Genomic DNA, 11,534 nt, shown 5'->3' on the forward strand with positions numbered 1-11,534 from the left:
GCCCAGGAGAGCATCACACACTGAAACCAGGAGCTCATCCGCACGCCCGGTCTTCCCAAAGGCAGAGGCCAAGGGCGAGGCTCTCCCTCCCGGCCCCGCGGAGCCGTCCTGCACCCATGCAGCTCTGCTTGCTGCCAGCGGGTCCCCCACGCAAGGCGTCGGGGTCCTTAACCACACACAGGAACCAACCCCTTCCAGGGGAGCAGGAGACAGCATTGGCTGTAGGAAAGACGCACAGATGTGCCCATTATTCCCAACACAAACCTCCAATGTTCAAATTGTGTTTGGATGGTGGCTGCAGGTGAACCTGGAGCCAGGGGAGGCCCCGTGGCTCTCGTCTGCCTGGGCTGGCAGCTCAGAGCAAGGCAGCTTCCAGCCCGCCGTAGCCAAAAGGGGTTTCTCAACAGGGACAGCCGGCTCTGCCGTAGCCCAGTTGGGTAAGAAACCCAACGGAAGAGCACTGGCACCGGCATGACCAGCCCCGTAACTCACAGCACACCTCACTACGCTATATTAAATCAAACCAGTAATGCAAACCCATCCCTGGCACAGCCAGGCTCCAGGGCAGCTTGGGAAGGGGCAAAGGTGCAGAAATTATTATTAAAGCTCTAAAAGAATTTTATATGTAAAAATAAGAAAGCAGAGGTGTCATCATTAGGATGTATTTGGGAGAGGACCACGACCCACCAGTGGGACTGTGCTATCCCGCTCGGCGCTGCTGCTGGAGTAGGCTCCCGGCTCTCCTGCCCGCCCCAGTCTGTGCCAGCAGCTCCTGGGGACGAAGGCTGCTCCTCCTACACGTGCGGTGCCGAGCGGGAAGGGGCTCTGGTCCTCGCAGCCCATGTCCTGGCACAAGCTGAGAACGTCACTAGTGGGATGCCACCACTCTCCCACGAGCGTCGGCTCAGCAGCCGTGGCACCGCTTTTCTTTTGGGGCTGGGATTTGCCATGTAAACACAAGTCTCTCGTATGAGCAGATCGAACTGGAAACTCTCCACTCGCTTACACCGGTGGATCCTTGTGCCCAGCCGCTGCACCTCAGAGCGGGACACACTTGCATCCCATCCCGTGAACCTTTATCATCATAACCAGAGGAAAACTAGGTCCTCTTTGTTTTTTTTTCCCCCCCCTCTAACCTGTCTTCTAAATCTGGAGGCTGATCTCAAGGTACAAGGGACAAGACCTTCAGCTATGTTGATTTATAACCGCGCTTCTAAATTACAGGTTTACGCATTAGTATAAACACCCATAAACCAGTCTTAAATACACAGTATTGTATGTAATCAAAACGCCAAAACACCGGGCAGCCACGTGATGGCACGGGGGGGACAAGCAAACTCCTCGCTCATGCCTGGACCGCCTCGTCTGGGATGGGCCTGTGGCCAAGTGCTCCCAGTTAGACCAGTGCCTTGCACTGGGGGGTGGATCTTGCCTTTGAAGGGAGGTCCTTGGCCAACAGCAGCATTGCTCGTGCCAGGGGGAGCGAAGGGGCTGAGCCCCACACCTCGCTCCTCCAACGGGGTTGCAAAGCACCATGGCAAAGCAGTGGGGTTGGGGTGAGCTGCTGATGTTCAGAAACTCCTTAAAAAAAAAAAATAAATGTATATAATCTTGCTTTCTTCCAAAAGCATGCCGCCTGGTTTATATATACATATATATATATATCTTGCTTTCTTCCAAAAGCATGCCGCCTGGTTGAGCAGACGAAGGGCCGATGGAGGTCCCCAGGCTGCGCACACCACGGTGCCCCTCCGAGAGCAGGGCCGTCCCCCTGCCCAGCTCGCAGATGGGGAAAGTCAGGCAGATGGAGATTCCCGAGATCGCACAGGGAGTCTGGAGGGAGGGCCATGAATCACACTTAAATCGCCTGCAAGACAGCCCGGCGCTTCGGCCCCGATGGCTCCTTACCAGCTCCTGCTGCCGCCGCGCGGGGCTGGCACGGATCCGGCCCCGGGAGCCCTCTCCGGAGGCCTTCAAAGGCATCGGGGCAGCCCTGGCAGCCCGAGCCATGCGGGCACACGTGTGCTTGTTTCGGGCAGGGAAGGAGGTGGCAGGACTCTCCTCCCCGCTGCCTCCACTCCCCGTCGTGCACTTCTGGGCAAAATCCATTTGCTTTGGCTTCACGTAGGGCCAGAAGATTTGGTCCATTGTGCTGCGGCGCTGAAGAGCCAGCGAGGAATTGTCGACCATGCTGAAACAGTTACATGGGGAGTAATGAAAATTTACTGCACCCTGCTCCGGTCCCTAGCCAAGAAATAAAAGCAAAAGATCACAACAGGCATTTTTTTAATTTGAAGCAAAATTAAAAAAAGAACGGATCCGCACTTAGAAAATAACAACCACATCCACAGATCAAAGCAGCTGTTCTCCTCTCATTCGGGATTTTAAGAGGTTTCTGCAGCTACAGGGATGTTTACACAGGGAGAGAGATACATACATTGTGCTGTCTTGATGCTGCCTCTCCCCCCTTCATCTGGCAAAACATTCCCTGGGAGGCGATATGAGGTCATTCCTAGACCCTGCGTTGTTTTCCTCAAGCTGCAAGGCTTCGGGGCAAGAGGCAATTCATTTCCCATTAGCACACACACATTTGCACTTGGAACCCTCCCATGCACATTTTGCCGGGGGGAGCTCAGGATGGACGGGAGGACCAGCCCTTGCCAGCTTGTTACTGCATTCCCAGAGGGACTTCCAGCAGCTGGGGCTGCCAGGAGGGTCAGTGGCTCTGGCAAAGTCACTGGGAAGGGATATGGAGCTGGGAGGCGGGCTGGCATCTTCTGCAGACAAGCATCTTCTGCAGACCAGCCTTAATGTTTCTGTGGCTTCCACCACTTTTATTACGAGAGGGGCCGAACGGCTCTGGGGAGCACTAATGGGCTGTAAAAAGCTTTTTCCCCTCTGCCTCCTTGGCCGGAGCCCAATTCAGAGCGGCGGTGAGCCCCGCTCAGGGACGGAGGTCACGGGGACGTGTCGGGGCAGACGCTCCCTTTGCCTCTCGGCATCGGCACCTTGGTCCATCTGCTCCACGGGCAGCGCCTGCTTCGGCAAAGAGGACAAATTCCAGCTTGTGAGCCCCCCTGCACTATCTGTGCCAGTGAAAAAGAAACTTTGAAACTAGACCTCCCCATCTCTAGCATGAATTTAATGCCACGTGCTATGGACGAGCCGCATCTTCAGCTCTGGCTGTGCATATTTGCGTGATGCTGCAGCCAAAAGGGGTGTCTGAGGCTGCGCGAGAAGCTGCTGCGAAGAAACAGGCAGAGCAAAACTCCCGTAAAGGACCTTCGGGATCACAGAACCAGCTGTTGAATCAGGCAGGGGTACAGGAGGAGGAAAAGGCCACAGTGCTGCAAATCAGGAGATTTCCCTTCCCCTCCGGTCCCCGAGGACCAAGGGCACAGGGCAGGACCCGACCTCTTCGCTGCATCCAGAGCGCCTGGCAGTTGGGGTGATGGATGCTGGTGCCGTACCCCAACGCTGCACGCGGGAAGGAGCCGGCTGGAGAAAACAGCAGCCGAGATGTTTCGATGCCCTAGCGAGGGGTGTGGTCTAAAGCTCAGAACAGAATAGACTATTTTTAAAATCGGAGAGGAAAACACTGTATTCCCAGTAACACGCCAACGGCCGAGGCTCCAGCGACTCAGCCAGTCCCCATCGCCAGCTCCCGGCTACATCCCTCATTTCCCCAACCTACAATTTTATCAAGATGCCTCCAAGGGGGGTAAAAAAGCACCGAGTCGCACACTAAATGACTGCTTGTCACCCCGTGACACCTTTTTTCCAGTGTCATAGAGCTTCCCAAAATGCTGCGTGCGGAGAAAGCCCATGTTTGTAATTCCCGGTTTGCAGCAGGAGAAGGTGACACACGCTGAGGTGAGGTGACATACCCGGCGTCACCGGGAAGGTCGATGGCAGCGCCAGGAATAGCCCCGTTCCCAGCTAACCACTAACCACACTTATCCCAGAATAAGGGTCCCTTTTTCCAGCTGAATTTATAACAGCTTTCCAAGTGACATAAGCTCTTACAGAAATAGGCAGGCTTTTATTCCAGAATAATTACTGGGAAATCGTACTGGAGCGTGTATAATTACACCAGTGTCGTTGCTGCTGGTGAGTCGGGCCCCGTGCCGCCGGCATGCTTGCTGTGCGCTCCGTAGGGCTTTTATCTCATCCTGCTTTTCCACAATGATCTGCCCGTTGATGGAGACGTGCTCAGGACGCGGGTGGAGAAGGACGGGGCTTTGGGTAGAAAGGAAAGTGATGTATCGCTCTTTAAAGCTCTGTTAATCACAGAATCCCAGAATGGCAAGGGTTGGAAGGGACCTCGGGAGATCATCTAGTCCAACCCCCCTGCTAAAGCATGATCACCTAGAGCAGGTTACACAGGACTTCATCCAGGCGGGGGTTGAGCATCTCCAGAGAAGGAGACTCCACAGCCTCCCTGGGCAGCCTGGGCCAGGGCTCAGGCACCCTCAGCGTAAAGAAGTTTTTCCTCATATTCAACTGAAACCTCTTATGTTTCAGTTTGTACCCATTGCCCCTTGTCCTGTCACTGGACACCACTGTAAAGAGTCTGGCTCCATCCTCGTGACTTCCACCCTTAAGATATTTGTAGGTGTTGATGAGGTCCCATCTCAGTCTTCTCTTCTCCAGGCTGAACAAGCCCAGCTCCCTCAGCCTTTCCTCCTAGGGGAGATGCTCCAGTCCCCCCATCATCCTTGTTTCCCTCCTCTGGGCTCTTTCTAGGTCCTTGTTGCTCTCCTCTGGACTCTCTCTAGGAGTTCCTCATCTTTCTTGAACTGGGGAGCCCAGAACTGGACACAGAGCTCCAGGTGGGGTCTCACCAGGGCAGAGCAGAGGGGGAGGAGAGCCTCCCTCGCCCTGCTGGCCACACTCCTCTTAATGCTCCCCAGAATACCATTGGCCTTAATCGTGTTTCCCATAGAAGATACCCCAATAATAGCTCTTACAGCTACTGCAGTCAATGGGAGTCTTTCGGGGTGTGCTGGGTCATACCCCAGATGGATTCAGCAAGCCTCCGCGCGTCCGCTTCAGCCTCATCCCAGGCACGGCTTTGGAGCAGGTGTTTTATTTTAAATGCATTTTATGTCCCACGCAGGTAAAATCAAGCTGAGAGTTCAGGTTGAGGCCTGAAACGCGTTTCTGACATAAACTGTTGGAACACATTGTGCTTAATACCCTTTGAAAATAAACTCATAGCATTTATCAGGTGTTGATACGTCCATATATTCGGCAAGAGAGCGCTATCTGCCAAAACCGGGGCTGCCTGCCCTTACACCTGGGGCCGGCACGCTGTGAGAAGGCAAGGGTTAACTCAGTACCAGTGACACCACTTTAACTCCAGGACCTAGACGTGTGTGTTTAAAAGTAGCACTTCTCTCCTTAAAATAGTTTATGAATCTTACTCGGGGATAAATCCAACACCCCCGAGCAGAAGGAGACCTATTAATTCCTGAGTTTTTTCACGCCGTAGTAAAGCAGCGATTTTATGTGCCCGCCTTGTGTAAGATGTCAGTCATTTTCCCACTTGCATTTCCATCTACAATTTAACAAGGCAGCAGTTTATTTCCAGAAGCCCCAGCCAGACCCCAGCCAACTGCGTCAATATTTTGTTGCTTACACAAATGCCACCGTTAGAGTCAACACCGCGTTTTGGGGGAGGCTTTTTTCCTCTTTTTTTTTAATTTTTTTTTTTTTTTTTTTTTAAAAAGAGTTCCTCCGAGATGATGTATGTATAGCTCTTAAAATACTAAGGGTAATACAAGCCTTCCCGAGCGGCTTACCTGGGTGCAGAGGCATTGCTTTAAAGGATGAAGCACACTACTCGAGGGCACTGACCTGACCAAAGGCATTTGCTAATTAATTCATTCTTCCAAGAGACTTAACTGCCTCTTGCCTTCGGAAACCAAGGCAAACCCGAGCCAAATCCAAAGCCTGTTGGAAAACACGGAGAGACCCTTATTGACTGCAGAAAACATCAGAGTCGGGAGCTGGCTCCCGCTCGGCCGGTGCCAGCCACGGGGAGCCGACGCGGGGCAGCTGTCCAATTCAAGCTGGCCGCTTCGCTCGCTCCCGCACGGTTCCTTGGTGCCGCTTTTGGGATAGAGGAGGGACACAGAGCCTGGCCAGGACAGAGGGTCCCCACCTTCCTCAGCCCCCTCCCATGATGCTGTTTTGGGGGGGTCTCTCCTACGCTGCAACAGGGCACGGGCTCACCCTGGCTGTTGGCTTGTTTGCTGGATGCTCCTGCAGTCCGCACGGTCCTGTTGTCTTTGGCACGCTCTCCTGAAAACCCTCGGAGGTTTTCTGGTCCAACGTGAGCTCAGCACGGCGGGTTCGTCCCTCCACCCCAGCCTCCCGAGCACAGCTCCGAGCTACCACGGGGGCTCTCGAAATTCCTCCCACCCCACCCCCCCAAGTGCCTCCCTGCATCCTCACCCACTGGCATTCCCAAAAGCTGGGTGTTTTAACCCCGCACATGGCTGGAAGGTCTGACAGAATCCCAAGCCCAGCACAAGCAGGGGAACAAGGGCAACCCAAAGAAGGATCCCCCAGCCCCGCCAGCCGGGAAAGCCCTGCAGGATCTCCTCCATGATCCTGCCCCAGACCAGTTTTGCACGAGAACAGAGCGGCCTTAGTGTGTCAACAAGCCCTAAACACCTCAGGGCAGCTGGAAGTGAGATGCCATTATTATTTTTTTTAATTTAAAACGAACTTCTTAACCTACAGGAAAGTAAACGTTCTTCTAGGATGGCCAAGAAAACCACGCTGGGATTTTCCAAATGGGTATGACTGACTGTTTATGAGCAGAGGCTTCCAAACGCAGAAATAAATGGCTTACTCTCAGCAGGTTTTCCTTTCTATATTTACCCTCACCTGAAATGAACATTATTGCACACTGCAACATTTATTCCCTCTGATCAGGGGAGCGGGTGAAGAAACTAACCAGCCGCAACACGTCAAATAAATTGTTAATCTGCTGTTTGCACTGGGGCAGGGGGAGGAGGGAGTCCCCTGGTTTTTTGGGCAGCGCCCAGGTCCTGCTTACAACTTCCATTTCAGCTCGGCAGGAGAGCTTCGCTTTCCTGCTGCCACTTGCAGCTGCCGAGAGCCGGAGCTGGGTCCTTCATGGAGCTGATCCATCGGTCCCCACCGGGTCTCCAGCTCCCTCCCCATGACACCCAAGCACCTTTGATCATGGGCAGCTGGTGGAAAGGGTTGCTCTCCCCATTGCATGGGAGGAACCGCGCTCCAAGGTGCAAGGACCTGCCTGAGGCTGCACAAGAAGCTTTTGCAGGGCAGGAAAGTGCACCCAGATCCCAGGGAAATGCACAAACACGAGACAGCCCTCTCCAACGCGCTGGGCTTTGCAATCCTCTTCTATGCATCCCAATTTCCACACTTAGGTCCTTCTCTGTGCATTCTCAAGGTGGGAAGTCCCTATGGATGCAAAGGGGTGATCCCTGCCAGGGACAGGTCCCCAGCAGGCATGAACTGCCCTGCTAACGTGCAAAACGGCCACAAAAGACCTAAAAGGTCCTTCCTGACGAGGGGCTGGGGGGCTGAGCCACTGCAAACCGAATTTTAACATGAGACCGGCCACTCAGCTGTAAAATCTCTCCTAATCCCAGCCCTGGGGAAAGGAGAGGATGGGGAGATCACCTGCTTCTCCAGGACGTCGCCCACATCACATGGTTCCCTGGGTCACACTCGCGCCCACCACCACCTTCAAATCTGGGCTTGACCTCCAATTTACCTTGAAGTTCACTAACTAATCATGCCAACCGCTTTGGCACGCCAGCCAAAAAGGGGTTCGTATCACCCCAGAGAGAACAGGGGGAATTAATCCTCCGCTGGCAGGGGGGAAGCCGCTCAGTCATTAGGGTATGCAGGTGCCAGGGGTGACCCTGGAAGGCACCCACGGATTGGGGCAGGGGGGATGAGAACAGCCTTGCTCTGTTCACAGTGCTCGCACGTACTCAATGCCACACAGGACCTGGCTTTTTTTTTTTTTTCCTTCCCAGCTCAAACTTTTCATTTTTGGAAAAGTCTGTCCTCATTGGAATAGCTGAGCAAACCCTTCCCCAGCCAGCCGTTCCAAGAGCATTTGTGTTAATCCAGATTAACGAACATAAAGCAATTTAGATAAACCGCATTAAGCCAAAAACACCTTTGAACTTTTTTTTTTTTTTTTGGATCAAAATCCCTCCCTGAGCGCTGTGTGTGGTTTAGGCCTCCCCGTACCGCAGCTTTGCCAGAGCCGAGCTCTCCACCGAGCGATAATTAAGTAAAGTCAGCAAATACGAAGATTACCCAGAGCCAGCGGCACCGGCAGCGAACCGGTGCTTTGCACATGGAGCCCCAAAACGATTCTGGGTCCGGGGGTGTCCAACAGGGCAAGATGGCACGAAGAGCATCTCCCCAGCTCCATACACGTCTCCCGGCCACAACGCCTGGGCTCCGGCCAGGCTGCCTACGTGACCACGAACCAAACCCCTCCAAGCCTCAGTTTACCCAGCACCAACCCATCCCCTAAGTATGGGGATGACGGGATCGGTCTGAAATGCCCTGAGATGGGGCGCTGGCCACAGGAGGCTGGGCAGGATGGGTGATGGTTTGCTCAAAGTGGCCAGTCCCCACTGCTCGGACACGTGCGCCGTGACCGAGGTGACAACAGCCAGCTCACGTATATGGGATGTCTCATGGAAAAGGTCACACACCAACATAGAAGGGAATTAATAGATGGTCAATGGCAAAGCACGTGGTGTGTTACGGCCAGCATACACGCATTGCACCCCCACGCCAGAGCCATCGCCGCAGCAGAGGCTCGCCTCTCCAAAGGACTCCCAAACCGAAACCAGGGGCTACGGCAGACCCGACACCACGACATCCTCTCACCTGGACAAGGTGGACAACACCACTTCATTTGCCTGCAGGGAAGCTGTGAGCTCCTCAGCATCCAGCCGCCTGCCCACGTATTTGCACCAGCATCCAGCACAGAAACAATCCTGACCTTGTCTGGTGCCCCAGGAGCTCCTGCAAAAATAGCTCTCCTGGCTGATGGGGCAGAGGAAAACTCCTGGCTTCCCCCGCTCTCCCCTCCACACCCTCCCAAAACACCTGCTAACACTTTCTGCCCTCCGCCCTGATTGCCTTCCTCCTAGAAAGAGAATTTCTAACAGAGCCAAAGCTGTAGCTTGTAGGCTCCAAATTCCCTCATTTTTTGGAAGCAGGGAGGCTCTAGCACCAGCTGGGCTTCGCCTCTCCCGTTGGGCCAGGGTTTGCTTTTTTGCAGAGAGAGCCTTCCCCGGCTGCTCACAGCTGGGTGCGCTGTGCTCGCTAAGCTTTGCTCCCAGGTAATTTGGATCAGGATACGCCAGAAGTTTGCTTTCGGCTGCCTCTGTCGGTGCAGCGGTGTGCAAACAGTGACCAATTTCACTGCCGGTTCGACTCGTTTAAATGGGAACTTTCACGTTTGTCAGGCTTGAAACAACAATGCCATCTTTTAAACGAAAAAATCCATTTCCCCTTCCATTGGCTGCAGGCCGCCGCAGGTATTTCTGTTTGAAGAAGTGGGCCCTTCCCACCCACCGCCGCCTCGCTGTGCCTGGCGGGGTCATGCCGGTGGGTTTGCAAAAGCACGGCCATCCTGCTGGCGAGGATGCTCCATCCATGGAGCGCTCTCTTGTCCTGCTCCTGCCGAAAAATGGGATTTTTTTTTTTTTTTTTGGAAAGCTGAGCCCTCCCTGCTGGGCTGGTTTTGCTCTCTTGAGGGGGTTGCTCAAAATGGGGCAGAGATGCTCAGGCTCTCGGCGGCGTTGTCCACGCTGTCGGTGATGCAGACAGGTTTGCAGCTCAGACAGTCTCTGTCCAACGTGATTGTTGGGGTTACAAATTTCCAAGGCGATAAAAGGGCAAATTGGAAATGTCCCTGTGGACTTTGCTGCCTGACATTCAAGCGCTCACCCTGAAAGACTCAAAATCCCAATTTCCTCTGTTGGGATTTCAGCTAGATGGCTTGGCTAAAATAAATGAGATTAATCTAATCAGAGAGATGGATGGAGCTCATTAAAAAGGTAGATTGAAAAACCCACCCTGCCTATTAGCAGTGCTCCTGAGGTCTTCTGCCTTTGTGGTAAGTGAAAGTCACCCAGGAATTGGATTCCCTTGCAGAAATCTGCAGGAAATGCATTAAAAATACATTCTGCTATTACAATTCTTCATGTCACCAATCACTTGGGAGAGGAAATGAATGCAGGGCAAATGCATATATATTTAAATACACACAGTTGCCTCCTCCGGGATCAGGATTTATAGGCTGGGAGCAGCGGGCCCTGCTCTGAAAGAGAGGGAGACAAGAGCAAATTGAAGTCACCTCAAGAGCTGTGCTGTTTTATTTTCTACAAATGCTATTTCTCCACCCTCAGCTTCCTCACATGAAGCTGAGGATCAGAAAGAGGCAGAAGCCAGGTCTGGCATTGCACGAAGCCAAAGAGGGAGCACCAGGAGGGATTCCTGGACAGGATTTGTGCCAGACTGGTCCCCTGATGAGCTTTACTGGTTTTAATTCTCATGACCAGTTGCTTTCCTGGCCACAAGCCACCTTCCTGTGGCTTTGAGCAGAGCCACCACCCCCCAAAATCTTTTTGTGCCCCTGTTCACGGGTGCAGGAGCTCTTTGGGATGAACCCACGGCACGGATGCTCCTGCACATGCAAATGTGAACTTTGCACCCTGTGCAATGGGGCCCCCATCGCCTTCTCCTGGTGCTGAGTTTTCCATGCAGGAGCCCCCAGGAGCTGCTCTGGTTGCCCCTCCGAGGCATCGCACATCGTATTTTTGGCAATTTTCACACAATAATTGTCAGCTTGCGCGTGGCGTGCAGACAGCCCTGCTTCTGCCCAGGGTCAGCCTACTGCGCCGAGACACGCGTTCTCTCTTGGAAAAACAGTTAAAATAAAAAAAAACCCCAAACCCAAAACCTGTGTCTGCCTGCCTGCAGAGTGCACAGAAATTAGTGTTAAGGTCTGTGCTGCCAGCCCTCGATTTGGGAGGAGGTGAATTCCCCCCCAGGCTGGGTAACCTGGCAAACTCCATGCACCGGACGGGCCTTGGGGTGCTGGGAGCGAGAGGAAAGAGCCGCCTGCACTTCGGGGCAGTTGGTTTTTCCAGCTCGTTTCTCAGTGGCATCCACCCCCAAGCCAAGGGCTGGTCGCCACCCGATGTAGCTGCAGCGCTTGCCCAAGCCAAGCCGTTTTCCCTCGCTGCTTTTTGATGGGATGATTTTTACAGCTCTCCGGGGGCTTGAGGAAATCACCGACGGTTTAAGGAGATCACTCCAACACAGCCTTGTGCTGCGGGCGTACAGCGGGACAGAGGCGGTTTCAGGCTATGGCTACCCCCCGGCATACAATCATTTATGACAGCTAAACCGGTTACAATTCATCAGCTGAGCTGTGTTAATTGCACTCCTGGCTTGCTGCAAACCCAGGGCAATGGGTGGCAGCTCCAAGC

Source organism: Egretta garzetta, unplaced genomic scaffold (genome assembly GCF_000687185.1).
Source record: "Egretta garzetta isolate BGI_Z169 unplaced genomic scaffold, ASM68718v1 scaffold105, whole genome shotgun sequence".
NCBI classification, from domain to species: Eukaryota; Metazoa; Chordata; class Aves; order Pelecaniformes; family Ardeidae; genus Egretta; species Egretta garzetta.